Source organism: Oryctolagus cuniculus, chromosome 18, assembly GCF_964237555.1.
Source record: "Oryctolagus cuniculus chromosome 18, mOryCun1.1, whole genome shotgun sequence".
In the NCBI taxonomy this organism is placed as follows: Eukaryota; Metazoa; Chordata; class Mammalia; order Lagomorpha; family Leporidae; genus Oryctolagus; species Oryctolagus cuniculus.
Window position 1 is genome coordinate 10,053,844 of NC_091449.1, and position 26,821 is coordinate 10,080,664.

At 61.1% G+C, this 26,821-nt stretch overlaps 1 protein-coding gene across 6 annotated transcripts in view; it reads right to left on the reverse strand.

The window, feature by feature from the left end:
• BICRA (BRD4 interacting chromatin remodeling complex associated protein) overlaps positions 1–20,903 on the reverse strand; it is a 60,222-nt gene extending 39,319 nt beyond the window's left edge. For 2 of the 6 annotated variants that reach the window (XM_051837350.2, XM_051837349.2), the window contains exon 1: positions 16,513–16,702. The gene's annotated coding sequence lies outside the window, so the exon portion shown is untranslated. Of the gene's footprint in view, positions 1–16,512; positions 16,705–17,307; positions 17,455–17,629 lie in introns of those variants that run through there. The other 4 variants (XM_051837346.2, XM_051837347.2, XM_051837348.2 and 1 more) reach the window with 4 other exon arrangements.
• Positions 20,904–26,821: the final 5,918 nt, after the last annotated feature.

Here is a 26,821-nt window from a genome sequence, read left to right on the forward strand (position 1 = left end):
CTGGAGCTAACCTACGGGTGCAGCAAAGAGGAGCACCAAGCCCGTTACTAAGAGCCACCAGCAGAGGGCAGAACGGTGCCAGCGTGCACTCAGAGACTGAAAGCGAACGTGCACCCCAGGTCCATCCGGGCACCTGGTTCCAGTCCTGGCTCCTCCACTTCCGCCCGAGGAGGCAGCAGCGGGTGGCTCAAGTGCTTGGATCCCTGGCCCACAAGGGAGACCCAGACTTGAACTCCAGGCGACTACTTGGCCTGGCCCAGCTCCCGCAGTTGTGGGCCAGTGGGGAGTGAACCAGGAATGGAAGACCTCTCCCAGTCTCTGTCTTTCAATTGGAATGAAAATTTAAAATTAGAATGTTAATGGGGCTGTCGCTCCCTGTCTTCGTGGAGGAACCACACAGGACCCTGGCTGTTCTTTTGTCTGCTCGGCCCTCCCTGGGTTTGCTGCTGGTTCTTCCCGGGTTGGCTACCGACCCTTCCACCTCCGTGGAAGGGCGGTTCCCCCTAGCCACTTTCCCCACTTCCGTGGGGGAGCAGCACACCGCCGGCCAGCTCTCTCGGGGGCTGCACAGGTGTTCCTTCAGATAGATGTTCCCCTTAGATGTTCCTCGTGCATGTTGTCTCTCTCCTCCTTTATAGTCCTTTTCCACCAATCCCAACTCTGCTACCCACACGCCGAGTACGCTGCTCTCCTCCAATCAGGAGCAGGTCCTACAGTTTATTGGTTGAACTGGAGGCAGCTGTGTAGAAGCTGTTTCCCTTCTCAGCGCCATATTGTGGGAGAGCAGATGCATAGAATAAGTCTTAATTCCAGTAACTTAGTCTAGTCCGAGTTGCTCCCAGTTGCTCCCCACATGGGGCCAGCCCCTCCCACCCATGTGGGAGCCCTGGATGGAGTTCCTGGTTCCTGGCTTCAGCCTGGCCCAGCCCTGGCTATTGTGGGCCTTTGGGGAGTGAACCAGCAGATGCAAGATTCTCTCTCTCTCTCTCTCCACTTTTCAAATAAATATTAAAAACAAAAAACACTTTTAGGCACACACGCGAGGAAGAGAGGGGAGAGGCAGCAGGAAGTGTTCATCGGTGCACAGAACATCTCTCTGGATGGGGGGGCCTCAAATTGGACCCGTGTGAGCCCAGGAAGAGGAAGCGGGTTCAGATGGTGGGGGAAGAGAGAGCAACACTGAAATGCTTGGCGCCGCCCGAGTCTCCCACATGGGCACTTGCACCTTGTGTCCAAAAATAACAACATCAGTGCACGCAACTTTCAAAGTCCCAAAGGGCAGCTGTTTCCCAAGCGTGTGCCCACCTGCCCTTCTGCCCCCTCCCTGGGGTGGGCAGCAGCAGGCTGAGGCCTCTGGGCCTGCCCAGGGCTCCCTGGGAGTGACGTCGGGGCTGAGCCTGCAGAGGTGGAGCCAGAGGGGTTGAGGGGGGAGAACACGGTGGAGGGTGGAGGCAGGAGAAGAAGCGGCCCCCAGCAGACTCATTCCTGACAACATCCATCAACCAATGAATGAATGGATGGACACAGCTGGTCTGCGGCCCCAGGGGACTATTACACAGCCCTGAAAAAGTAACGGTGCAGCAGCACTGGCTCCAGCAGGAACGCCCTGATGGCATTCGCTGCCGCCACACAGAGGCCGTACGCTGCGTATACAGGACGCACAGAACTGGCAGAGGGTGAACTGGAACCAGAAGTGGTGGCGGCCCCGAACCTCTGTGGTTGCACTGGACAGCTCCGGCCTGTGCACCTCAGACAGGTGAGCTGTGCGCTACGTGGATCATGTTTCAACAAAGCTGTTCCAAAAAATGTTAGGGATTTATTTGAAAGGTAGACTGACAGAGACAGAGACAGAGACAGAGAGAGGTCTTCCATTCACTGGCCAGATGGCCATGACAGCCAGGGTTGAACCAGGCTGAAGCCAGGAGCCAGAAGCTGCATGGGGGTCTCCCACGTGGGTGCAGGGGCCCAAGCACTGGGACCATTATCGGCTCTGACTTCCCAGGCGCATTAGCAAGGGGCTGCATGGGAAGTGGAGCAGCTGGGACTCAAACCAGCGATCTGACACGGGACGTTGGTGTCGCAAGTGGTGACTTAACCTGCTGAGCCGCGACACCAGCCCCAAAGCTGCTTAAAAACATTTTAAGCAAGGGCAGAGAAGCTGGTCACATGCCACCCCCACCCCACCTGGCAGCTGACTCCAACCAGCACTTCTGGGAGCGTCATTCATACTTGGAACAGCTCCCCTGGGCAGGGCCACAAGGCCCCGCCCCACCCTGCCACACAGAGGCTGATGAGCAAGGCCACGGCCACCCTGGCCTCAGTCCTGGCTGTACTTCCTGAGTCTCCCTGGTTCAGCTGAGCTCCCCCACCCCCAGTGTCTCCCAGGCAGCCCCTTCTGCACCCACTGGGCTAAGGGGGAGCTATGGGCTTTATGACTCTCCTCACCCCCACTTAGAGCGAAACAAGGGTGGCGGATGAGGTCGGGGCACGCCCCAAGATGCCCAAGTCCCCTGTCAAAGCGCCTGTGTGTGAGTCCAGGCTCTGCTTCCAGCTCCAGCTGCCTGCTGATGCGCCCTGGGGAGGCAGCGGGGGTGGCCCAAGTACTGGGTCCCTGGTGCCCATGGGGGAGACCTGGCTCCTGACTCAGCCCCGGCATAGGGGGCCTTTGCAGGGAGTAAACCAGTAGATGAGCGCTCGCTCGCTCCCTCCCTCTCTCTGCCTCTCTCCAAGACAAAAGGCCAGCGGGAAGTGGGGGGGGGGAGGCACAGCTGACTTCAAAGGCGCGGCTACCTCTGCACTGCACGCGCACACACACCCCTGCGCACACACACCCCTGCACACACACACACCTACACCCCTACACACATACATGCACAGCCACACACACGCACACACATCTAAACACACATGCATGCACACTCACCCACAGCCACACACACACAGAGCCTTCCACGTGGGCTGAGCGCCTCTTAGCTGAAATGCCCGGAGCCCGGACTGGGCTGCTGGCCCCAGTCCCTGCTCAGCCACGCCCCCCCCCCCCCCAGCACGGGAGTTGAGAGTGGGCTTCAGGACTCTCCCCACCCCCACCGGCCGCTGCCTGCGGGCCTCACACCCAGGTGAGCGCGTCCTCCTGCCCTGGAAGTCCCCTCGCACCCCGCAGGCTGAGCTGCCACTCAACAGGCTGGCACGGGGTCGGGTACAGGGTAGGGGGACAGGGCTCCAGCCGGCGCGGCCCAGCCGCACGGCTTAAACTTCCACGCCTCCGCTTCCCATCCAGCTTCCAGCTACTGTGCACCCTGGGGGACAGCCAATGACGGCTCAACCACGTGGGTCCCTGCCACCCACCAGGGAGACCTGGATGGAGCTCCTGGCTGCTGGCTTCGGCCCGGCCTGGCCCTGCCTGTTGAGGGCATTTGAGGAGGGAGCCAGCAGATGGAAACTCTCTCAGATGAAAATAAATGAATTAACTTTTAAAAAAAGTTACAAGGGTATACTTTGTGTGTGTGTGTGTGTATACTATAATAAAATTTCAACAGAGGGAGAAAGAGAGGTTGAAGACGACGCCAAAGTGCCCGGCAGTCGCAGGTGACCAGGGTGGGGGCGGGGCACAGGCACCAATTAAGGAGACAGTAACAGCCTGTAAGGGGACGGGCTTGGTTATTGGGATTTTTGTGGGGTTTTTCTGGAGAGGCAGATGGGGAGCCATGCCGAGGGTTTGCCAGGCCAGCGGCACAGGCCGAGGCAAGGCACAGGGCACAGCAGGGAGAGGGGAACCGTCGCCTGCTCTCTCTGTCCCCGCCAGGCTCCAGCCAGCGCGACCCCTCCAGTCCCCAGAGGAGGGTGAGCCTTCCTGCATTGGGTTTCCTGAAGCCCACATGTGCCCCCGCCCCTGCAGGTGCAACGGAGACGTGGAACGGAGCAGTGAACAACAAAACCCAGGGCCGCAGGACACAGGTGTGACGTGGCCACAAACACAGGATTCTCCCGCCTTCCCTGGGGCACAGGCAGCACCGGGCGGTGACAGCCAGCGCTGACACTCCCGCAGCCCCGTCTGTGCCTGAGTGCACCTGGCACCTGCTAGGGAATAGGGAAAGCCTACAGCAGCGCCGCCTCGGGCAGGTCCAGTGGCCAGCAGTGCGGCAGCTGGGTGGTCGCTGTCATCACCAATGCTGCCGGCTGGGTTCCGATACCGGTCCCGGTCCAACTAAGCCTCGAAGTTCCCCAAGGCAGGGATGCAGAAGACAAAGCTGGCTTCAGACCCCTCCTTGGCCACACCCTGATCCTGACCCTGACCAGGGGCCCTGCCTCTATCACCTTGAATCCTAACAAAGGATGAGCATCTAGGGTTCAAAATTCCGAAATCCAAAATGCCCTGAAATCTGACACTTTCTCAGGGCTACACTCAGAAAGGCCTCTGACCTGGGGGCACTGCGGATTTCAGATCTGGGATTCGTGAGGCTCAACTGGCCAAGTGTAGGCAAATGTTCCAAAATCCAGGGCGTGCATCCGGTCAGGGCGCCTGCGTCCCACATCCAGGTGCCTGGGTTCAACACCCAGCTCCGGCTCAAGCATTTGGCTCCCTGCCACCCACGTGGGAGACCTGGCCGGAGCTCCTGCCCCAGCCCCAAACCACTGCAAGCGTTTGGGGCAGGAACCGGTGAAGGGTAGCTCTGCCTGTCTCTGTTCACCTCTGCCTCGCCAGCCACAAGACAAACAACGCAAGGTGACAGCAGCAAGCCTCTGCCACGCCTGGCCACAGCTCTGGCCCCGCCCAGCTCCCACTCTGGGGGATGACTGGGGGGTGACTGCAATCATCAACCCTCCGGCCACTCCCGGGAAGCAGGTGCTGTCAATCATCCATTAGCAGGGGCTCACCTGCCAGACAGGGAAGGAGGAAGCTGGGTGCTGCCTGAGAATCCAGGTGATCCCTTTCCAACTCAGTGACAGCTGCATCCAACCGCTGCTGGGGCCCTGACCCCTCCACAAGAAGCCTCCAGAGGGAGGAGCCTCCACCGCATCCCGACATGGGTGGGAGCCAGACCAACACCCCCTAACGCCTCCTGACCACACACCTCGCAGCGGCACCACCTTCTAGAATATTCTCTGGTTCTCGCTCTTTCTTTTGTTTTACATCCAGAAGCCTGGAGGACCAAAAGCCATGAAGCAGCCAGAGCCGGGTGAATTCCTGCAGTGTCCCCAGAGGCCAGCAAAGGCCTGGCACTGGGCATCCACTCAGAACCCCTGGCTTGCTGCGCAAGCGCGGCGGGTGGGCCCGGCAAGGCCTCTCTGGAACGCTCCCCCTGGCCGTGGAAGCGCGCCCCCCTCTGCCTTTGAGGCTCCTCTTCCAGGAATCTGGGGGGCCCAGGGTGCACTGGCCGGCCGGGCACTTCCTGGCTTAGAACCTGCCGGCTGCGAGTCAAGGCCAGCGCCACAGAGCGGACCCCAGAGCCGCAGAGGTGGCGTCCAGCAGTGCAGAAGCCACTTCTGACACCGGGGAGCCCGCCACGGCGCACCCTGGGAGGCACAGGCGACGGCTCAAGTGCTTGGGTCCCTGCCACCCACGTGGGAGAACCCAGAGCGAGTTCCAGGCGTGGGGCGTCGACCTGGCCCAGCGCTGACTGTTAGGGTCTTTGCTGGGCACACTGGTGGACAGGAGAGCCCTGTGTCTGTCTCTGTCCTACCTCCTTTTAACCAGGTGGACCCGAGACCCCGGAGCTACAAATGTCCAAGTGCCAACCCTTTCTCCTCAACTCCCTGGGGTTCCCTGCTGAGCTCAGCAGCCTGGCCAGGGTGTCCCCCACCACCCATGCCAACAATGCCGGCCACCTCCCAAGGGGAAGGCAGCCGGTTCCTCCCGCTGACGGGATAACCGAGGCCGCTGGCAGCGGCCTGTCACCCATCCTGCTGGCTGCAGGAAGTGGGGCAGCCATGGGTACCTTAGGGAAGGCAGCTTGAAGGTTAAGTAAGGAGGGAGCGAGGAGCGGAGTCTCGGCCTCTGCGAACCCAAGGCTGCTTCCCAGTGGAACGAGGGCCCCGGGGGCTGCCCGCTCGCCGCCTCGGTCTCCTCCTCTGTACATTGGGGATGCTCCCGACTCCCACATCAGAGCCCAGTGCCCGGCCCAAGACAGAGACAAATGGCAGGAGGCAAAGGGAACCGGACGGGGCAGTCAAGGAGGGCTTTCCTGGGGAAATGGCTCCGGGCAGGGAGCCCTGCAGGTGCCCAACGGCGCATGGTAGATGACGGAGCAGGAAGTGAGGTCAGAGCAGGATTCTGGAGGGCGGGCAGGGGTCTTCACCGGAGGGCCTCAGGGTCAGGGTCCGGAAGCTGAGCTCCAGACTGGGCCAGCTCCAGGTCCCGGCTGCTCCGCTTCCGACCCAGCTCCTCACTAAAGCTCTTGGGAGGCGGCAGTGATGGTTCAGGCGCTCGGGCCCCTGCAGCGCATGAGGGAGACCCGGAGGGAGCTCCAGGCTCCCGGCTGTGCTGTGCCCCAGCCCCGGATGCTGCGGGCATTTGGGGAATGAGCCGGCGGATGGAAGCGCTCTCTCTCTCAGCCTTTCAAGTAGATGAAAATCAATTAAACCTCGTTTAAAACTCCCTGGCTGCCTCTCCTTCCTCCCGCCATCTTCCCCTCCCCCACCGCATCGTCTGGCTCCGGCCTCAACCCAGGAAGCCTGACCTCTAGCCCACCTGGGCTAAGACCTTTCTGGAAGCTCTGGGCGGCTGCGGGAGATGCTGACCTTTGCCTGACCCCCATCACTCAAGGCCATCCCCCCCATCTCCCTCTACTCAGGGCTTTACTGCCTGGGGGTCCGTTTCCACCACAGCCCTCAAACCTGGCCCTAGAAGGGGGAACTCTCTCACGCCCTTGACCTTGGGTCCTGCCTCCCTTTCTTCCCCCACCCCCAGGGCTCCACCGCCTGATCCCAGTGTCTCCGCCCCGCCCCACCCCCAGCCACAAATGGCCTTTGTGCTAGGCACCCCGGGCTCTCCCAGACTTCTAGCCCAAAGCCCCGCCTCCTTGCCCCAGCCTGCCCCAATAGCAAGGCCTCCCGCCCTGCCCACTGGCAATCCCGAAACACTGATTGCACCTTGCCCGAGGTGGGGGGAGGCCGGTGTGAGCCTGCCTTATCTCCCTCCCCCGCCGCTGGGCTGTTTATGCCCAGGGGGAGAGGGGCCAGGCCCAAACAGGAGAAGGCATGGGTGTGGGCGTGGGCCTGTGAGGCCAGAGGCGGGGGCACAGCGGGCAGGACTTGTCTCAAAGAAACCCCCACCACACACACACACACACACACACACACACAAGGCAAAGGAGAACCTCCTGCAGAGCTTCCAAAAGCCCCTGGAGACGATGAGGACAGAAGTTTGTTTATTTGTGGTGCAGGAAAACTGTTGCAATCCTCACCACAAACGTGTATTATGAAAAAACTACGTTTGCGCTAAAATTCACCCTTTCCTTATTCAGATCATCTGTTTTTAAATTTTTATTTATTTTCACCGTATTTGAAAAGGAGAGAGCGAAAGACATCGTCCACCCACTCATTGACTCTCCAAATGACTGCCCCAAACAGCCAGGACTGGACCAGATCAAGGCCAGGAGCCCAGAACTGTACCTGGGCCTCCCAAGTAGGCGGCAGGGACCCACCTGTGCCTCCAGGGAAGTGGCTGTCCCAAGTAGTGTCTTAACTGCTGCACCAAATGCCCACCCCAAACTTAGCTTTTAATTCCATTTTTCCATGAGCTTTTTAAAAAAATAACCATTTTCACCTACTTGAAAGTGACAGATATCTTCCATTCACTGGTTCAATATATAAATTTCATATACTATATGTATAGCTATATATACATATGTACCAATATATACACCAACGCAAACCTATATCATGTATGTGTATATATGCACTTTTTTTTTTTGACAGGCAGAGTTAGACAGTGAGAGAGAGAGACAGAGAGAGAGGTCTTCCTTCCGTTGGTTCACCCCACAAGTGGCTGCTACAGCCGGTGTGCTGTGCTGATCCAAAGCCAGGAGCCAGGTGCTTCCTCCTGGTCTCCCATGCGGGTGGCAGGGCCCAAGCACTTGGGCCATCCTCCACTGCACCCCCGGGCCATAGCAGAGAGCTGGCCTGGAAGAGGAGCAACCAGGACAGAATCCGGCGCCCTGACCAGGACTAGAACCCGGGGTGCCAGCGCCGCAGGTGGAGGATTAGCCTAGTGAGCCGCGGCACTGGCACATTTTTGTTTTTGAGGCAGACTTTGGGTGCTGGTTCGAGACCCAACTATTCCACTTCCGATCCAGCAGCACGCTCATGGCTTGGGGAAGCAGTAGAGGATGGCCCAGGTGCTTGGGCCCCTGCCACCCATGTGGGAGACCTGGAAGAGGCTCCTAATGCCCAGTTTCGGCCTGGCCCAGCCCCAGCAGTCTCAGCCATCTGGGAGTGAACCAGTAGATGGAGGATCTCTCTCTCTCCCTCTGAAACTCTGTCTTTCAATCAGTCTCCCGAGGCCCGGAGCTCGCTCCGTGTGCTGCTACTAGAAACACAGGACGTTGTGGGCCGGCATCTGGCACCGCAGTTAAGATGCCCCTCGGGACTCTCACATCCACACCAGAGCACCTGGCTTCCAGTCTCAGCTCTGCTCCCGACTCCAACAGGTACCCGGGAGGCAGCGGTGACAGATCGACTCCTCCGGTCCCTTCCAGCTCCTGGCGTCGGCCTGGGCCAGGCCACTAGGAACTAATCCAGCAGATCCAGCAGATGGGAGATCTGTCTTTCAAACACACACACACACACACACACACACACATTCTCTCTCTCTCTCTCTCTCTCTCTCTCTCTCCAGGCCCACGAAGAGGACACGCTGGAGAAGGGACGAGAGGCGGGCACCAGGCAGGCCCACAGGGCCCCTCGGCAGCCAGCACTGGCTCCAAGCTCACACAGGGGGTACTGGGGAAGCGGCTGAGGTCAGGGGGTACAAGGCCCACAGAGACAAGGCTTGGGTGCTGCCCGGGCAACAAAAGTGTAAAGCAATGGACCTTGGGGGGAAAATGCTGGTTCCTGGGCCCGCCCACTGGAGCATCCCAGGAGATGGGTCTGGGTGGGGCCCGGGGCTGGGCATTTTTTTAGCAAACATTTCTGGTCCTCTGGAAGCAGGTGAACTCCTTTCTGAGAAACAGGTAGGGACTCCAAACATGGGCTCTCTGCTCCGGTGACACGGTCCCCAGGCACTTAGCCAACCATCACCCAGTCATTCTTTGGGTGAGCATCCCTGGGCTCCCATGGCAGCCCAGCCAGGAGCTGAGAGGGCGGGGAACGCAGCCTTGGCTTCCGGCTTCCGACTTCCGGCTTCCGAGGTGCAGCCCGCGGGGACACCTGCCACCTCACCACCGGGCTGCAGGGAACGGAGCCTGTGCCTGGACAAGGGGGTGGGGCTGGGCCCCCAGGGGAGGGGGTTGGGATGAGAGCCCCAGTCAGGTGCAGGGGGCCTGGAAACCGGGCAAAGGGATGGGGGAGGAAGAAGAGTCTCAGAGGAAGGGGCTCAACCCCGAGTAACGTCCACCCCGCCTGGGGTCCCTAAGATTCTAGAAGAGGCAGCGGATCCACAGCCCTGCTTCTGGGCAGAGTGTCAAAGCAGCACAGGGAACTTCTTTGTTTTTCATTTATTTGAAAGGCGGCCAGACAGACAGACAGACAGAGACCTCCCATCGACTTCCCGAATGCCCGCAACAGCCAGGACTAGGCCGGCCCCGTGCCAGGAGCCGGGGACGCAAGCTGGCAGGGGCCCAACCACGCGAGTCATCGCCACTGCCTCCCGGGGTCTGCCATGGCGGGAAGCTGGAGGCAGGAGCCGGGCCGGGAGCTGGACCCAGGAGCTCTGATTTGGGCAGTGCAATCTGATCTGGATCTGAGCCACCAGCCAAGTGCCAGCCCCAACACGCCAGACCCCGATGCGCCTGCGTCACCCACAGGGGCCTCACCAAGAGGCCTCTTGTTAGAAAGTACACCGTGGTGAGCAGGGATCGGAGGGAAAGCGCGCTAAGGCTAGCTCTCCTCTTCCTCCTCCTCCTCTTCCTTGGCCAGTGTGTGCGTTTCTAGACCCCCCCCACCAAGTGGAGGCCCAAATCCAGGCACAGCACCCAGCACCTCCTCCCCCAACCTGTGATAAAGTTCAATTTATAAGAGGCCCAGGGAGAGATGAACAGCTAATCATAAAATAGAACAATGGCAATAACACGCTGCCATAAAAGTTAGCTGAATGCCATGGTTTTCCCTCGCAAGCTGCCTTGGGGGACCCCTCCCTCGCCTTCTTAACTGGCTGTGGGGAAGTGACCCCAGGTAAGGGGGGCTCAGTGTCTGTGGAAGACTTTGAATGGGGTAATGCGCGCAGCCAGCCCGGACAGCACTGGCACATTCCAGGGAGAGGAGCAAGGCCAGGTAGCCAGGGCTTGCTACAGCACCAGGAGCCTCACCTGAGGGCTCAGGGGCTGAGGTCTCCCCCGGGAGACCCCCACCCCAAACCTGGAGTCATAGCCTCCATTGAGGTGGGGGCTGTGGCCATCGCCCACCCACTCTGCCGTCACACAGCTTCCACTCTCTGGGAAGGCGGCTCCAGGGGGCTTCGGCTGTGTGGATCCCGGGACCCTGGGCCACCCTCCATGTCCGGGCTCGGGAGGCCCACAGGGTCACTAGCAAGAGGGCCGGCAGTGGGCATTTGGCACTGCAGTTAAGTGAGAGGTTGGGTCACCCACGGAAGTGCCCGGGTTCAACTGCCCTAACCAGCGTCCTGCTAATGTGCACCCTGGGAGGCAGCAGTGGCGGCTGAAATAACTGGGCACCCGCCACCCACGAGGGAGGTCTCCATTGAGTTCCCAGCTCCTGGCCCCGGCCCAGCTCTGACTGTTGCAGACTTTGCAAGAGAGTAAATCAGCAGATAGGAGATACACCTGCCTGTCTCTGCCCCCCGCCAAGTAAATAAAAAACAAAACACAGGGTGCCGAAGCCTCTGGCAGCCATATCCGCTCACTCAGCTCCCAGGGGTGCCAGGCTGTGACAGGGAGTCCACAGGAGGCTGAGAGAGGGTCGCGCACGGCAGCGCCCCTCCCCACCAAGGCAGAGCAGCCCTTCAGAGGGAGCGGTGAAGGTAGGTGCACCTGGCTTGGGGGGGCCGCAGGGTCACTGAGCTCCCCTCTGAGCCTCTTCAACACGGAAGGGCATTGCTGCCCGCCAGCTGGGGTGTGCCCACAGTCCCAGCACCACCAACGCCGCGGCCCAGCGCGACCTGCCGCCCGCACTCGGAGCCAGGCTCCACCGTGCTCCCCACGAGAGCCGATTCAGAAGCGGTGCTCAAAGCAGCGTCTGCGACTGCTGCGTGTGCAGTTCCTCAGCCTGGGCTCAGGGCAGGGCACCGCCTGCCCCCCACCCCGGTCGCAGGGCGAGGAGGCAGACGCAGGTGGTCATCCCCTTCTCTGACTCCCCCTCTACAGTGACAAATTCTGCCCGGAGGAGCAGAAACTGCACTCCAGGCTGACACATCCAGGCGTGAACCCCCAAACCTGCGCCAGCAGAAACACTCCCTCCCCATCCCCTGCTGCCCAGGGTGCCAGGCCTGCAGCGGCCAAGACAGGAACCTCAAGGGAACGCAGACAAATGGCCACAGCCGGCTTCCTGCTGCCTCAGTCTTCCCAGCCTGTGATATGGGCTGATGCCTTCACCTCCAAGGGCACAGAACAGCCTCTGGAGCAAGGGAGACACATTCTGGATATTCCCAGAAATCGTAAAACCATCAACGACAAGAATTCAAAAAAAAAAAAAAAATCACAGAAAAGCTTAAAAATATTGCAGCCAAAATAAAATAAAATAACGTGTGGGGTGGGGGAAGGGCAGAGACCAAAAAGCTAGGAGGAAAATTCGGATGGTGCATGGGGATTGGTCCGCATTGCTGTTCTCTCCATGCCTGGGGGACGGGGGAGGAGGTTGTGTTACAATTTCCATAATAAAAGATTAAAATAATAATAATAAGCAGAGTGAACCTTGGAGCAGGGCCCTGGCCTAAAACCCTGGGGCATCTATGGTGAACACTGCACCTCCTGTACCTTTTAAAGGGATGGCTGGAGGGAGCGAGGCAGCACCAGGGAGTCAGCACGGGTCCCACGGGAGAAAAAAGCAGTGATGCCGACAGCCAGCTTGGATCAGCCTGCAGCACCTGGTGGGCCCATTGTATAGACAAAGAAATTGAGGCCCAGAGAAAGGATCCCGTGCCCAGGCCACCCTGCAGTTCGGCGGGAAAGCTGCCCTAGGTACCGATGGGTGCTATCTAGCCCTCAGAACCTCGCAGAGCAGGTTCCGAGATGAGCCCACTTCACAGAGGGGAAGACTGAGGCTCGGCCCCAGCAAGCCCTTGCCCACAGGCAGGCAGCCAGCAAGCGGCAGAGCCGGGATGCAAACCCACCACCAGGGTTCTGAGCTCCTCTGCCGGCAGGCGGCCACTGGAGGCGAGGGCACCTGGGGTCAGAACCGCAGGGAGAGCAGCTTCCTTCCAGAAGCTGTGGCCCCTGGGAGAGCCACCAAGAGCCAGACCGGAAGCCCCAGCCCCACGGCGCAGACTCGCACCTCTCCAGGCACCAGAGTAGCAGGCTCAGCGAAATACCACGCAGGCGAGAAGAAGTTGGAAGAAAGGCAAAGCCACAGCTGCACCCCCAGACAGGCGTCCCACAGGAGAGTGTAGGCACGGAGGGCGGGGGCCTGGGGACACCCCACCGCTGTGCAAGTCGGGGCAGGGGGCAGGGCCTCTGCCAGGCGGCCTGGCCTGGGTCCCACGGTGACCAGCACACAGTAGGTCCCGGGGAAGTTTCACAAAGGCACCCTGCTTCCTCGGCCCACCACACCCCTGCCCCCCCAGCACACACACACACACACACAGAACTAATTGTCACCAACCCAGAAACGCCTTAGCAAGCGCTCCCGCTCCGTGGGGAACCAGCGTGTCACCGAGACACAAAGGCTCAAGTCAGCGGGGACAGGGCTGCAGGCAGGGGACCCAGCCAGGCGAGGAGCCCCAGGAATCCCTGTGACTCTGGTGGGCGCATCCCCCCTCGCTGGGGAGTCACTCAGGGGAGGGAGGGAGGAAGAGCCAAGGGACCCCGACATTCTGCGGGAGACGCTGCGTCCTGGGCGCGGAGCTCCGCCGTGGTGCCCGAGGGGAGGGGACCCAAAGAAGACCCCACCAGGATGGCGCGGCAGGATCCGGCGGCCCCCGCCATCCACCCGGGCCGCTGGAAAGGAATGTTCAGCTTTTCTGTTTCCAATTAGCTCCCCCACCCCAGCAGCCCTCGCATTCTTTGAGACCAGGAGCCCAGGCGGCCACACAGCGGGTGCTGGAAAGGCTTGGGGCTGCTCCCGGAGGGGCTCAGGGGCCTCTCCCACCTCCAGACCCTGGGGCTGCCCCCCATAGCCCTGGGGCTTGATGCTGGACCCCCCCCCCCAGGGCTTTCTGCAGCCTCTGGCAGACCCTACATCCCAAAGGCAAGCTGGGAGGGGGAGAGGCTGGGCAGGCCCCAGAGGCCTCTGGGAAGGAACTCAGCAGGGAGGGGCAGGGCTACCTCCCTGGGTCCTCCCTGGCGCATCCCCAGCCCCGCTCACTCTCAAGAAATGACAGAGACCTCTGCTCTGCTCCCGCACCCCTCCCCCAAGGTGGTCTCACCAGGGAAGACAGGTCACATCAAGCAGGGATGTGGCTGAGGCACCGCTGACAAGCATGGGGGGGCCCTCTCTCCCATCAGCCCCTGTAGTCAGGCTAAGGGAGCCAGCTCGGCCATGGGACACGCCTCCCCTGGCCTCAGTTCTCCCACCTGTAAAACCGCACGCTCGCCTGTACTGTCTCCTTCAACTCTCCCAGCCCCCACAGCCCCACGCTTCTCCAGCGGCAGTAAGTGCCCCAGGGATGGCGTCCCAGCCTCCAGAGCTCCGGCAGGGAGTGTCACGGGGGTGGGAAGCCTGCCGTCCCCCAGTACAGGAGTTCCTCTGGGGCAGAGGCCTTTGGTCACCGGAGTGGGAAGTGCGAGCACACCTTCGGAGGACACCTATGCCCACTTAGGAGGTCAGTTTAGGGCAACGAGTTATCCCACTCTGCAGATGAGAAAACTGAGGACAAGCAGTCAACAACCTAAGGTCGAGGCCCAGGCCAAGTGGACACAGACAGGCACATGTCTCCCCCAGCAGCAGGCCACAGGGCAGACGCATCACCGTCACCACCACTGCCCCCACACAGCCCAGCAGGTAGCCAAGTCCCTGCTCAGGTACGGCCAGCTCCCAGGCTCCCCCGAGGCCCCAACACAGCCAGGCCCTGGGGCGCCCATTCCTCCAACTCACACCTCCAAGTGTCAGCTCCCGCAAGTGAGAGGCACTGCTCCAGCCCAGGTGAAATGAACCTACCCAGGACCCAGGCATGCCTCATCCCTTCCCCAAATCAGATCGGGGGGGGGGGGGGGCAGTGGACAGCCAGAATCCGGCAGCTCTTTCCAGGAATTGAGTATATTTGAAACCCAGGTCAAAGTGAAGTCAAAGGGACAAAGTGCCAAAGAGAGAGACAAGCGACCCTGACAGTGCTGTACCGAGTCAGAGAAAACCCAGGCGGTCACCAACCCGGGCTCAGTGTGACCCGGGGCCGGGCACCCCCGGGCCAGCCCCTGGAGCCCTCCGGAGCTTCCATGAGCCTGTCTGGGAAACAGGAATGACAACCGCCTGTACTTCCTCTCCCAACGGTGGCCGGCCCACAGTGCACTCAGCAGGAGCCAATACAGAGCTCCCAGGGCAGGGACATGCTGGGATTTCCAGCTGGGGGTGGAGGGGGGTGGTCTGGGGAAGGCAGGGTCCACCAGTCCCTCCAGCTGGGGGTGGGGGCAGGTCCTGAGCTGCCCACCTCCCCTGGCAACCCGATCTGGTTTTTTTCCATCACCAGGGCTACATAGGAGTCGCTGGAGCCCCCCTGCTCCCCACACCCCAGGCCCTCAGCCCAGGCTAAACCCATCCTGAGTGGCAGGCCCAGGACCTGGGCATCCTGCAGTCTGCCTGACCCAGTGCAATCGAAGGGCCCAACAATTCACCCCCCCAGATCTGGCCACGCAGTGGGGTGCAGGTGTGGACGCGGGCTGCGGACCCCTGAGGGCTGCGGACCCCTGAGGGCTGCGGCTGTCACCGGGCATCGGCGCCAGAGCTGACACGGCGCCCTCTGACCCCACCTCCCGGGAAGTTCAGCTGCTCAGAACCACAAAGCAAAACAAAGGGGCGCCGAGAGGAAGGAGCTCCGGTGCCTTCCACTGCCCGCCGGCGCTGGGCCGAGCCGAGCCCGCCCGCCGCTCCTCGCCCGGCTTCCAGCCTGGCCGCCGACCAAGGCCTGGGCCGCCCCTGGTCCCCCGGCGGCCGCCCCTGACAGGAGCCGAGCAGCCAGGCGAGGGGCGGCCGGGGATGGGGAAACCAGATGGCTCCGTCCCTCTCGCCGGTGCCCGGGCCTGGCCGTCCTCCGCGGGAGCCCGGGGCGGCCGCGGGCCCGGCCCGGCCCGGCTCACCCCAGGGAGAGGGCCGCCTTTGTCTAAAGGTCACCACCCGAGCTCGGCGCCCGGGCCGGGCCTGGCCTCCGGTTCCCAGGCCGGGCGGCGGAGGTGGGGGCCGCCCCGGGCCCCGGGAGGTGACAGGAGCGGAGATCACCTCGACCCTCGACCCCCGCGGCGCCTCCCCCGCCCCGCGCCCCGGGCCCAGCCCGCCGCGGGGGTGGGGGTGGGCGGGGGTCCACCCCTTTCTCCGCTGGGGGCTGGGGGGCCAAGCGAACCCCTTTCATTGTTCAGGGGCCGTGGGGAGGGGGAGACCTGCTGGTCTCCTTCCCCATCCAGCGCTCCCCAGCTCGCCGGAGGCCCCGGTCCTCCCCAGCACCCCCGGGAGGGATTTGGGGAGGGGGTTGCAGGGGACGAGCGAGACGGGGAGAGGGAAGACTCGCCGCCTCGGGCCGGGAAATCACCGCCCGCTGCCCCGCTGCCCTCGCCTTCCCCGAAAGGCGGGGATCGGAGAGAGGGGAGGGGGCGCCCGGGCCGGGAGGGGGGGTCTCCCGCCCCTCCCCCCGTGGAACGCCGGTCTCGCCGCTCCGCCGATCCATTGTATCCCCGGCGGCCGGCGGGAGGGCCGGGGAGCACCGGGCGCCAGGGCTGGGCAGGGGAGCGGCGCGGGGGGGGGGGGGCTCCCGCCGGATCGGGGCGGCTGTGACGGTGGGAGAGACGCGGGGTGGGGGGCGCCGGGGGCGGTGGGCGCCGATCGGGAGAACAAGCGGCGGCGGGCGCTGCGCCCCGGCTGGGGGGCTGAGTGTGCGAGCGTCGGGGGGGTGGGCTCGGCCGCGGCTCCGGCTCCCCCCACACACACCCTCGCCGCCAACCCCCACTCCCCCCTCGCTTTTGCGCCCTGTCACAGCCCCGACTCGCAGGTAGAGAGAGTTAAGAGATTTAAAGAGAAATTGCTACATTGTGAGAAACTCACCCTGATGTTTGAGCAGCCGTCGGCGCGGGGTCTCCGGGACGGCCCCGCACGGGCTGCAAAGGGAGGACCCAGACGGGGCCGGGCGGCCGGGCCGGTCAGCGCACTGCCTGATCGCATGGCGGCCGCTCGGCTGCGCCGCGGGCCCCTGCCGCCGCCCCGCGCCGCGGCCCGCGCGCCCCGGGCCCGCGCCCGCTCCGGGGAGCGCCCCTCGGGTGTGCAAAAAAAAAATTTTTTTTTTTAATTAAATGCAAAAGAAAAAAAAAAACCTTGCAGGTTTTGTGTCCCGCCCCCCCTCCTCTTCCTCCTCCTCCTCTTCCTCCTCCTCCCTCCGCCCTCGCCGGGGGAGGGGCTTACGGGAGGCCCCGCCCCACGCCGCGGCGAGCCAGTCACGCCCCGGCCAGGCGGAGCGGCGGGCCCGGCAACGAATGGGAGGCTGCGCACGCCCGGGGAGGAGGGGGGGCCCTGCGCCGGCACCGCCCCCTCCTCAGCCCTAGTCTCGGGGTTTCGGGGTGCGCCTGGCGGGCTCCGGGACCGTTTGTCTACTGCCTCGAGCCGTGCTGCTCCTGGTAGTGCGGAGAGCAGCTCCAGGGATTCGCTCTCGCAGACCCCCGGCGCCCGGCCCGGCTGGGGAGGGGCCGCCCGGAGCGCCCCCGGGGCGGGGGACAGTGGCTCGGGGGGCCCGGAGGACGCGTCCCGGGGAAGCGGCGCAGCAGTCGGGGCTGGAAGAGGAAGGGCGGCACGGCGAGGAGCCCGGCGGAGGAGGCGGCGGGGCCGCGGGCCTGGCCGCTCACTCACCGCGCCGCGGCCTCCGGTTCCGCGCCGATGGGACTCCCGGAAGCCCCAGGGCGCCTCGGCGGTGGCGGCTCGGCTTCCTCCGCCCCACGCGGTCGCGAGCGCCTCGCCGGCGGGACTGGGCCCGGCGCGGAGCGGCCGCGGCCGAGCGCCCCCCGCGCCGCCCGGCAGCCTCCCCGGCGTTCTGAGGGAGCCGGTGCACGCGGCGCGGGGGGGCCCGGAGGAGCGGGAGCGAGGCAGACCTCGTCGGCGCGGCCTGCCGACATTTCCTGAGGCGTATTGTTTGTGAGAGACCCCAGAGGTCCAGGGCCCCTCCCCGGCTCACCCCCGGCCTTTGCCGCTCCTCGCTGTGTGGCGCTGGGCGGGTTGCTTTTCCTCCGGGCGCGCCCCGCTTCTCCAGGGCTGAGGGTCGCAGGCCGCACTTCGTGGGGGTGATGGGGAGAAAGCGGGGCTGGGTGGGGGGAGAACCAGACCTGACCGGCTGTACCCGCTACCGGGGCCGATTATAGAACGCGGGAACGTGGGGGGGGCTTCCGGAAGTGGGCACAAGATGGGGGTGCCCCAGCCAGGAGAGCGCGGTGCGTCTGCGACTTACTCATGGTCACCCACAGCCCACTGGAGGGACGTGGGGCTCGGCCTGTGGTGCAGCCTGGCCTTTTCCAGCTCAGAGCTGCCCGAAGCCCTAAGTTGTCTGGGAGAGGGCCAGTGTTTTGTCTAAGGTCCCCAGCCAGGAAGTTGCTGACGCTGTCATTGTATTTGGTGGGACCTGGCACCTGGTAATGGGTGTCATAGCTGCCAGCCCCAGGGGACCTGCACTTGGGGTGGGGGGGTTGCCAAGCCCGGAGGCAGTGGGGAGGACTTCCTGTGCTTATTCGTTCATGCAGGAAGTAGTTCTTGAGTGTCTAGTGTGTGTGTGTGTGTGGGCACCCTGGCTCCTGAATGTCACACAGCTCCCAAGTCTGTTAGGCAACACAGGAAGCGAGGAGGCGGGTAAGCCCCATAGCCTCAGTTTACCCCCTGGGCTGTGCGGATTCCTTTACTGCACTGTAGTATGTCCCTTGCCCCTGGGAAGGTACCTAGCACTCAGCAGGTGCTGGAGAAAGGGTTGCGGGACACAGGCAGCCAGGCTCTTGGCATCTTTGAGAGCCCGTCCGGGTTTCAGAGTGGAGGCCAGTGTTGTCCATACCATTCTAGAAGCAGGGGCCAGCGTGGGGTGCCATTGTAGGCCTTTGGGGGTGACATAGACCTTCCGTTGGAAATCAGATGCAGGCTAGGAATCCCAGGTAAGAAAGAACCGAGTTGGGCGATGGGACCCAGACAGGTTTGACGACTGCCCCAGGGCTCCCCAGGCTGGGCGGGGACTAATCCAGTCCGGCCGGCCGGGCTGCCCTGAGTCACATGACCTGTCCCCTCGCTGCAGTGCCTCCATTTTCCCATCTGCTCAGTGGGACTGTGCGGTCATCCCCTATTAGATTTGAGTCCTGGCTCAGCAGTTCCCATGCCGCAAGAGAGTAATGTGCTTTTTCTTTCCTTATTTGAGAGGCAGAGAGACACTCTGGTTCACTCCCCAAGTGCCTGCAACAGCCAGGGCAGGGCCAGGCCAAAGCCAGGAGCTGGGTCTCCCATCTCAAGCGTCGGGAATCGGCCTGCTGTTAGCCGGAAGCTGGGTCAGAAGCGGACTAGCTGGGACGCACACCAGGCACTGCGGTGTGGGATGTGCGCACCCGGACAGCGTGTTAGCCACTGTGTCTAATCTCACCCAGAGAATAAAATGCTTTAAAAAAATTGTTTATTTGTAAGGCAAAGTTACGGGGGGGGGGGGGGGTGGAGGGGAGAAGATATCTTCCACCCACTGGTTCACTCCCCAAATGGTCGCAATGGCTGGTGCTGGGCCAGGCAGAAGCCCGGAGCCAGGAGTTGCCTCCCAGTTTCCCACATGGGTGCAGGGGCCCAAGCACTTGGGCCATCTTCTGCTGCTTTCCCAGGTGCGTTAGCAGGGAGCTGGATCGGAAGTGGAGCAGCCGGGACTGGAACCAGCATCCATAAGGGATGCTGCTGGTGTCAGGCGTCATTCAGGGTTATTCACAGGCAGCTGGATTTGAGGTCTTTGTCTTTGCAAGAGGCAAAGGATCCTCTCAAGCTGAATGAAGAGGGCGCCTGACAGGCCAGGTGGGCATCGGCACAGAACCGAGACCCCCCCCCCCCGGCCAAACGCTATAGTGTGAAAATCTTCAGACAAGGGACAGCAGAAGAAACAACACCCCAGTTCCCACCACTCCATGTGACCAGCCTGTTACCTGTTTGCTTTGTCACTCTGTGCGTCTGTCTGTCCACCAAATCCATCCTAGTTGTAAAATTTATTCTTAAGGTGAGGAGACAGGTTTCATCTGCTGTTTTAACTCACCAAATGCCCACAATAGCCAGCCCTGAGCCAGGCACTCCATCCATATCTCCCACATGGTATTAGGGACCTGCCACCTACCAGGGTGCCCGTTAGCAGGAAGCTGAGCCAAGGCCAAGACTCCCAGCCAGGTCCTCAGATGTGAGATGCAGGAGTCCCAAGCGACAACTTCGTAGCTGGGCCAAACACTCGCACCACCCCCGTCTTGGTGTTTTGTTTTGTTTTGTTTTTTTATGGTTTGAAAGCTGTAGACATCTGTTTAACCGCTGCCTGCACCCCCCCACAACACACTGGCACCTGCACAGCATTAACCAGGCAATCGGAATGGTTCTCTAAGCCCTACACCTCAATTCTACACCTGTCCACGTTTGCTGAAGGAGAAACGGGTTCGCGGGAGGGTAAAGATTAGGTCAAGGTGGCACAGCTGGAGATTCATCCCGGCCCTGTCTGTCCCGAGTCCAGGCAACACGAGGTGAATCTGCAAAGATGCCCTACGCGTGTCTGCGGCTGGCACAGGTCCCTGTCTGCCACTTTGGGACTTACTGCCATACAGAACCTCTACCTGCTGTAGAGGCGTCTGGTTCCCGGGAAGTGCCCGGTGCCAAATCCAGTCCCAAGAGCTCCCCTTCTGGCCAAGAGCCAGGGCATTGTCCACCCCTCCCACTCACAGCCCAGCTCAAGCGCTCCCAGCCGGGTCCGAATCCCTTCCACCGCTGCCGGCCGGCGGGGCCTGGCTGCCGCGCCTCTGCGACCCCTTTCTCGGGGAGCGGCTGGGACGCGGTGCCCCCATGACCGGCTGCTCGAAGCTGGCAGGCTGCTGGCAGTTTGGGAACAAAAGCAACTTCAAACGGCTCAAAACAGGCCGTTTTCGGCGCTCCTAATTCCTGCATTCAGCTGTCTGCAAGCTAACCTCTAGTAACGAGGAGAAATCAACGCAAAGCCTTGCGCGACCCCAAAACACCCCGACAATCAGGGTTTCCTCTAAAGACCCTACTGGAATCCGGGTTTTGGTTGCCGGGCGGGAGGTTACAAGGGGACTCAGAGGGCACTGACTCCCGGACGATCTCTGCCCTCCGACCGCGCGTCCGTCAGATGCGGCTGCTTACCGCAGAGCCCGCAACCCCAGCCGCCGGACCCCGCGGAGCCGCCCGCGCCGCGCGCACCGCGAGCTGCAGCCAAATCAGGCAGCTGCGAGCCCAGCCCGGCCTCGGGTCCTCAGCGCGGCAAGTGCGGGGGGCGGAGTCTGCCCTCCTATTGGCCCAAGCGTGGAGGCGGGACAAAGAGTTGTCCCGCCCCCGCTGTGTTAAACGGGCCTTACGCCCGGCCGCGGGGGAATTATTCATCGTGGGGCGGAGCTTGGGTTTGTTTACACGCTCTCATTGGCTGGATTTGAATCGGGCCGACTGCGGGCGGGCCGCGGGGCGGGGCTCCGGAGGGCCCGGGCCGGCGCCTGACAGCTTCGCGGAGGCCAGGCCTGCGCGGGCGGCGCTGCCCCGAGCACCGCCCGGGAGGAGAGGAGGGCACCCTCGGCGGCCGCCGGGGGCGGGAAACGTGGGCGCGTTTCCTGATACGCGCTACGGGGCGAGGGTGAGGGTAGTGTTTTTGTTTGTGTAAAAAAAAAAAACATCATAAGACCGAAAAGACCGGACCGCCCGGTTGTCCGTGTTTGGGGGCCGCGAGGTGGCTGTGACGTGAGGAAGCGGTGCCGCGAACCCGCACGGGATGAGCGCTGCGTGCGGACGCGGGCGCGAAATGGTAGACGTTTTCCCCGGTCGCAGAAACGCACGCGATGTAAATAATAATTTTTTAAAAAGTCTGACACACCCCCCCCCCAGCATCCAGCAGAGCTCTGGGCCGCACTTTGGGGGTCGTGGCCGCCAAACCCGCACCCCTTGCGTCCCGCCCCGGCTCACGCGCCGCGGGCCCAGGTCCAGACCCCAGGAAGGCGCCGCACCCGACCCCCGGGGGTGCCTGGAGCCACAGCCAACACACACGGAGCCGGAGACCAGGGTGGGAAGAGCCCAACACCCATGCCCGCACCCCGCGTGGCAGCGCTGGTTCGGGCCCCCGCTGCTCCACTTCCGGTCCCGCTCCCTGCCCAGGTGCTGGGACCCCTGCACCCACATGGGAGCCCCAGTTCCGGCCTTGGTGCCCATTTAGGGAGTGACCCAGAGGATGGAAGGTCTCTCTCTCTCTCTCTCCCTCTCTCTGTCATTGTGCATTTCAAATAATCTCTTTTTTAAAAAAAAGCCCATTATCTTTTAATTCCGTTTTCCACATCAAAATCAGGGTGACATAAAGGGAGAGAATCCTCCATCCGCAGGTTCACTCCCCAGATGCCCACAACAGCCAGGACTCCGGGTTTCCCCTGGGGGTGGTAGGGCCCTGTGCTGAAGCTCTGCCTCTGAGGTGTACATTGGCAGGAAGCTGGATCGGAAGTGGAACAGCCGGGACTCGAACCTGCGTCCACATGGGATGCTGGCGCTGCAGGCCGAGGCTTAGCCTACTATGCCACAGCGCCAAGGCTCCCTACCCCTACCCCCACCCCCACCCCCACCCCACCAGGCTTCCAGATGGAGCTCCTGGCTCCTGGCTTCTGCCTGGCCCAGCCCTGACAGTTGCAGTCATTTGGGGGGTGAACCAGCAGGTAGAAGATCAATCTCCTCTCTTTCTCCTTTAACTCTTTCAAAAAAAAAAAAAAAAGTCTGAGGTCCCACATTTCTCTCCAGAAAAGAAAGGGGAAGATGGAGTCTGGCTGGAGAGGGAGGGGGTAGGGAGAGGAGGAGACAGGGGAGGGGGGAGAGAGGATGGGAGCAGTCGTGAACACCAGTGAATGCGGAAATCGAGAACGTGCCCCACGAACACGTGACAAGACCTCGCGGTCTTTAGGAAAACGCAAGTCAGAACCACAGTGAGATACCAGCCACACCCACCAGGATGACCACCATCGAAAGAGGAACAGGGCGTGGGTGCTGTGGCGCTGTGGGTAAAGCCGCTGCTTGTGACACACGCGGCCCATCGGGGAGTGCTGGCTCAGGTCCCAGTGCTCCACTCCCCATGCAGCTCCTGGCTGATGCACCTGGGAAAGCAGTGGAAGATGGCCCAAGTGCTTGGGCCCCTGCACCTGCGTGGGAGACCCGGAGGAAGCTCCTGGCTCCTGGCTTCAGCCTGGCTCAGCCCTAGCTGTTGTGGCCATCTGGGGAGTGAACCAGCAGATGGAAAACTTCTCTCTAACTCTGTAATTCTTCCTCTCTATAACTCTGCCTTTCAAAGAAAGAAATAAATCTTTAAAATAAATAAAAAGAAAAAACTCCCAGAAAGCTTCACACATGCTAAGACCCTACCCATTAGTTGATTCGATTAAGGCACCGCCCTGTGCCCCATCAAAGGAACTGACACTGGAAGAGTGGCCGTCTTTTGCCCTTGATCACGTGTGGGGCCTTGTCGGGCCTCCTCTCTGTCTCTCTCCCCATAGGCGGCTCTCTGGCCCACTTGTGGTAGTTGTCTCTGTGTGGGGTGGCCCACGCACACCTGTGCATGTATGTCCACTCTCTCTTAAATAAATCCTGCTCTCACTTGTCCACTGTACATGGATGCCGCTGCTCTGAATTCTTATCTCTGTGGGCAAGAACCTGGAACTGGAGCCAGTGCTGTGGCCGAGCAGGTGAAGCTGCTGCCTACCGTGCTGACATCCATATGGACGCCAATTCGAGCCCCAGCCGCTCCACTTCCAATCCGGCTCCCTGCTTAAAGGCTTGAGAAAGGAGCAGAAGATGGCCTAAGTCCTTGGGCCCCTGCACCCACGTGGGAGACCTGGAAGAAGCTCCTGGCTCCTGGCTTCAGCCTGGCTCAGCCCTGGCTGTTGTGGCCATCTGGGGAGTGAACCAGCAGAAGGAAGGCCTCTCTCTGTTTCTCCCTTGTTCTGTCCGTAACTCTGATTTTCAAATCAAATAAAGCTCAAAATTAAAAAAAAAAAAGGACCTGGAATAAAGATGATAAAGATGAAGATTCCCAGGCCGCCTCCTGGATGGGGCACAGAGCTGGGGTTGGCACCCAGGACTCCCCAAGTGGCTGTGACTGCAAAGGCCCACCTCTTCCTGTTGCCCTCACCTGGGCCTCCAAGTGCCTGCTTAAGACTCACCTTAAACAGAGGGACCGGGCTGGTTATTCTTGCTGAAATACAATGCTTTTTGTTTGCCTTGAAGGGAACCTATGGCCATGAACATAAGCTGTCCAGAAAACAGCCCCAACATGGCCTGGGGCCTGGGGGACCTGGGGGGCCTGGGCAGGCCTCCCCAAAGGCGGTCACTTGTAAGCTGAACAGAGTTAGTCTCAGAGCAGGTGCAGGGGCCCTGGGCAGGTGCCCCAGGAGGGCAGGCTTGGCTGGCCTTGCAGGCCGGCCAGGAAGCCGGGCAGTTCGCAGCCATCACTGTCATCACTGTCTTTTTTTTTTTTTTTTTTTTTTTTTTGACAGGCAGAGTGGACAGTGAGAGAGAGACAGGTGTTCACCCTCCAATGGCTGCCGCGGCCGGCGCACCGCGCTGATCCGATGGCAGAAGCCAGGTACTTATCCTGGTCTCCCATGGGGTGCAGGGCCCAAGCACTTGGGCCATCCTCCACTGCACTCCCTGGCCACAGCAGAGAGCTGGCCTGGAAGAGGGGCACCGGGACAGAACCGGTGCCCCGACCGGGACTAGAACCCGGTGTGCCGGCGCCACAGGCGGAGGATTAGCCTAGAGAGCCACAGCGCCGGCCTTTAACCGTGATCTTTTCACGTATTCACAGCTGCTGAGGAACCAGCCACCACCTACTTTCAGGACAACTGCGCCGTCCCAGCAGCTGCAGTCACTTCCTGTCTCCCCCACACACCCAGTGCCACCTTCCATCCCTGGGGGTTTGCCGGTTCTGGAGCTTCTATGAACAGGGAACCTGGAAGAAGCTCCTGGCTCCTGGCTCCTGGCCTCCGATCAGCTCCGTCCCCTGTGGCCTGTGCCCCTCCCCACTGAGGCTCAGGTCAGGGCCTGCCCTGGAACTCCCTCGGGCACCTCGCAGGTCCAGCGACCCTGCATCCATGTGCACGTGGCCCAAGCTCTTGCTATTATAGAATTGTAACTACAGAACATATCAGCAGGAAACGTTTAAATCAAGTTTAATCGCTTTGCTTTAACCTAGTTTTAATCAATACGTTTAAATTAATATAACTTTGTTTTTAATCAATGATGTTAGATTTAATTCTAATCAATACGTTTTCACTTACTACATTTTAATGTAATTTTTTTTTTTTTACAGAGAGAGGCAGAGAGAAAGGTCTTCCTTTTTTCGTTGGTTCACCCCCAAATGGCCAGTATGGCCGGCACGCTGCACCAATCCAAAGCCAGGAGCCAGGTGCTTCTCCTGGTCTCCCATGCGGGTGCAGGGCCCAAGCACCTGGGCCATCCTCCACTGCCCTCCCGGGCCACAGCAGAGAGCCAGACTAGAAGAGAAGCAACCGGGACAGAATCCGGCGCCCCGACCGGGACTAGAACCTGGGGTGCCGGCGCCGCAGGCGGAGGATTAGCCTAGTGAGCCACGGCGCTGGTAATTTTAATGTAATTTTAATACACATGTTTCAGCTTAATTTGGGCCTTTAATTTTAATAATTAACATATTTAAATTTTTAAAAGTGTTTGAGGGGGCGTGGATCGGGGCTCACTTGGTTAATCCTCCACCTGAGGCGCCAGCATCCCATATGGGCCCCGGGTTCTAGTCCCGGTTGCTCCTCTTCCAGTCCAGCTCTCTGCTGTGGCCCGGGAGTGCAGTGGAGGATGGCCCAAGTGCTTGGGCCCTGCACCCGCATGGGAGACCAGGAGGAAGCACCTGGCTCCTGGCTTCGGATTGGTGCAGCTCTGTCCGTGGCAGCCATTTGGGGAGTGAACCAATGGAAGACATTTCTCTCTGTCTCTCTCACTAACTCTGTCAAATAAATTAAAAAAAAAAAAAGTGTTGGGGGGGGGGGCCGGTGCTGTGGTGCAGCGGGTTAAGCTGACGCCTACAGTGGCGGCATCCCATATGGGTGTGGGTTCCAGTCCCAGTTGCTCCACTTCCCATCCAGCTTCTTGCTAATGCATCTAGGAAAGCAGTAGAAGATCTTGGGCCCCTACACCCACATGGGAGACCCAGAAGAAGCTCCTGGCTTCGGATTGGCCGAGCCCTGACCATTATGGCCATTTGGGGAGTGACCCAGCAGATAGAAGACCTCTCTCCCTGTCTCTCCCTCCTTCTGTCTGTAACTGTCTTTCAAGTAAATAAATAAATCTTAAAAAAAATTAGGGGCACAGAGGTGTAAAGCAAGCTCCCATTTGTTGCTCCAGTCCCCAAGACCCCACAGCAGGCAGAGTTGGGCCAGAGCTGAACCCAGGAGTCAGGACCTCAATCCAAGCTTCCCACAGGGGTGGCAGGAACCCAATTACTTGACCCATCATTGCTCTCTGCTTGGGTGCAGGCAGGAGCCAGAGCCATGAACAGAATGCAGGTGTCTTACCGATGTGGGCAGGAGGGGACAAGCACCTCCCCCAGCCAGTGTCCTGGGATGACCTTACTTAATTATAAGACCATTATAATAAAATTACCAAGGCCCACACTGCCATTTCCATCATGCACATGAACCATGGGCCTTCCTCTCTCTCTCTCTCTCTCTCTCTCTCTCGTTACAGACAGAGAGAAGCAGAGGGAGAGAGAGAGGTCTTCCATCCACTGGACATTCCCCAAATGGCCACAAGAGCCAGGCAGGGCTGGGCCAGGACAAAGCCAGGAGCCAAGAGCTTCTTCAGGGTCTCTCATGTGGGTGCAGGGACCTAGAGACCTGGGCCACTTCCACTGCTTTCCTAGGTGCATTAGTAGGGAGCTGGATTGGAAGTGGAGCAGCCGCAACTCGAACCGGTGCCCACAGGGGATGCTGGCACTGCAGCAGGAGGCTTGACCTACTCTTGATATTTCCAAGAAAAGGGTGAAGAAATTCTCGGTACTCAAGCCCGCCTCCAGCTCCACCCCCTTTGAATGTTGGAGTAAGCTCTTCCTCAGACTCCGCCCCCTACACCCCTGAGCCCTGTTGTCCTGTTGTGTGCAGCCTGCACTGTC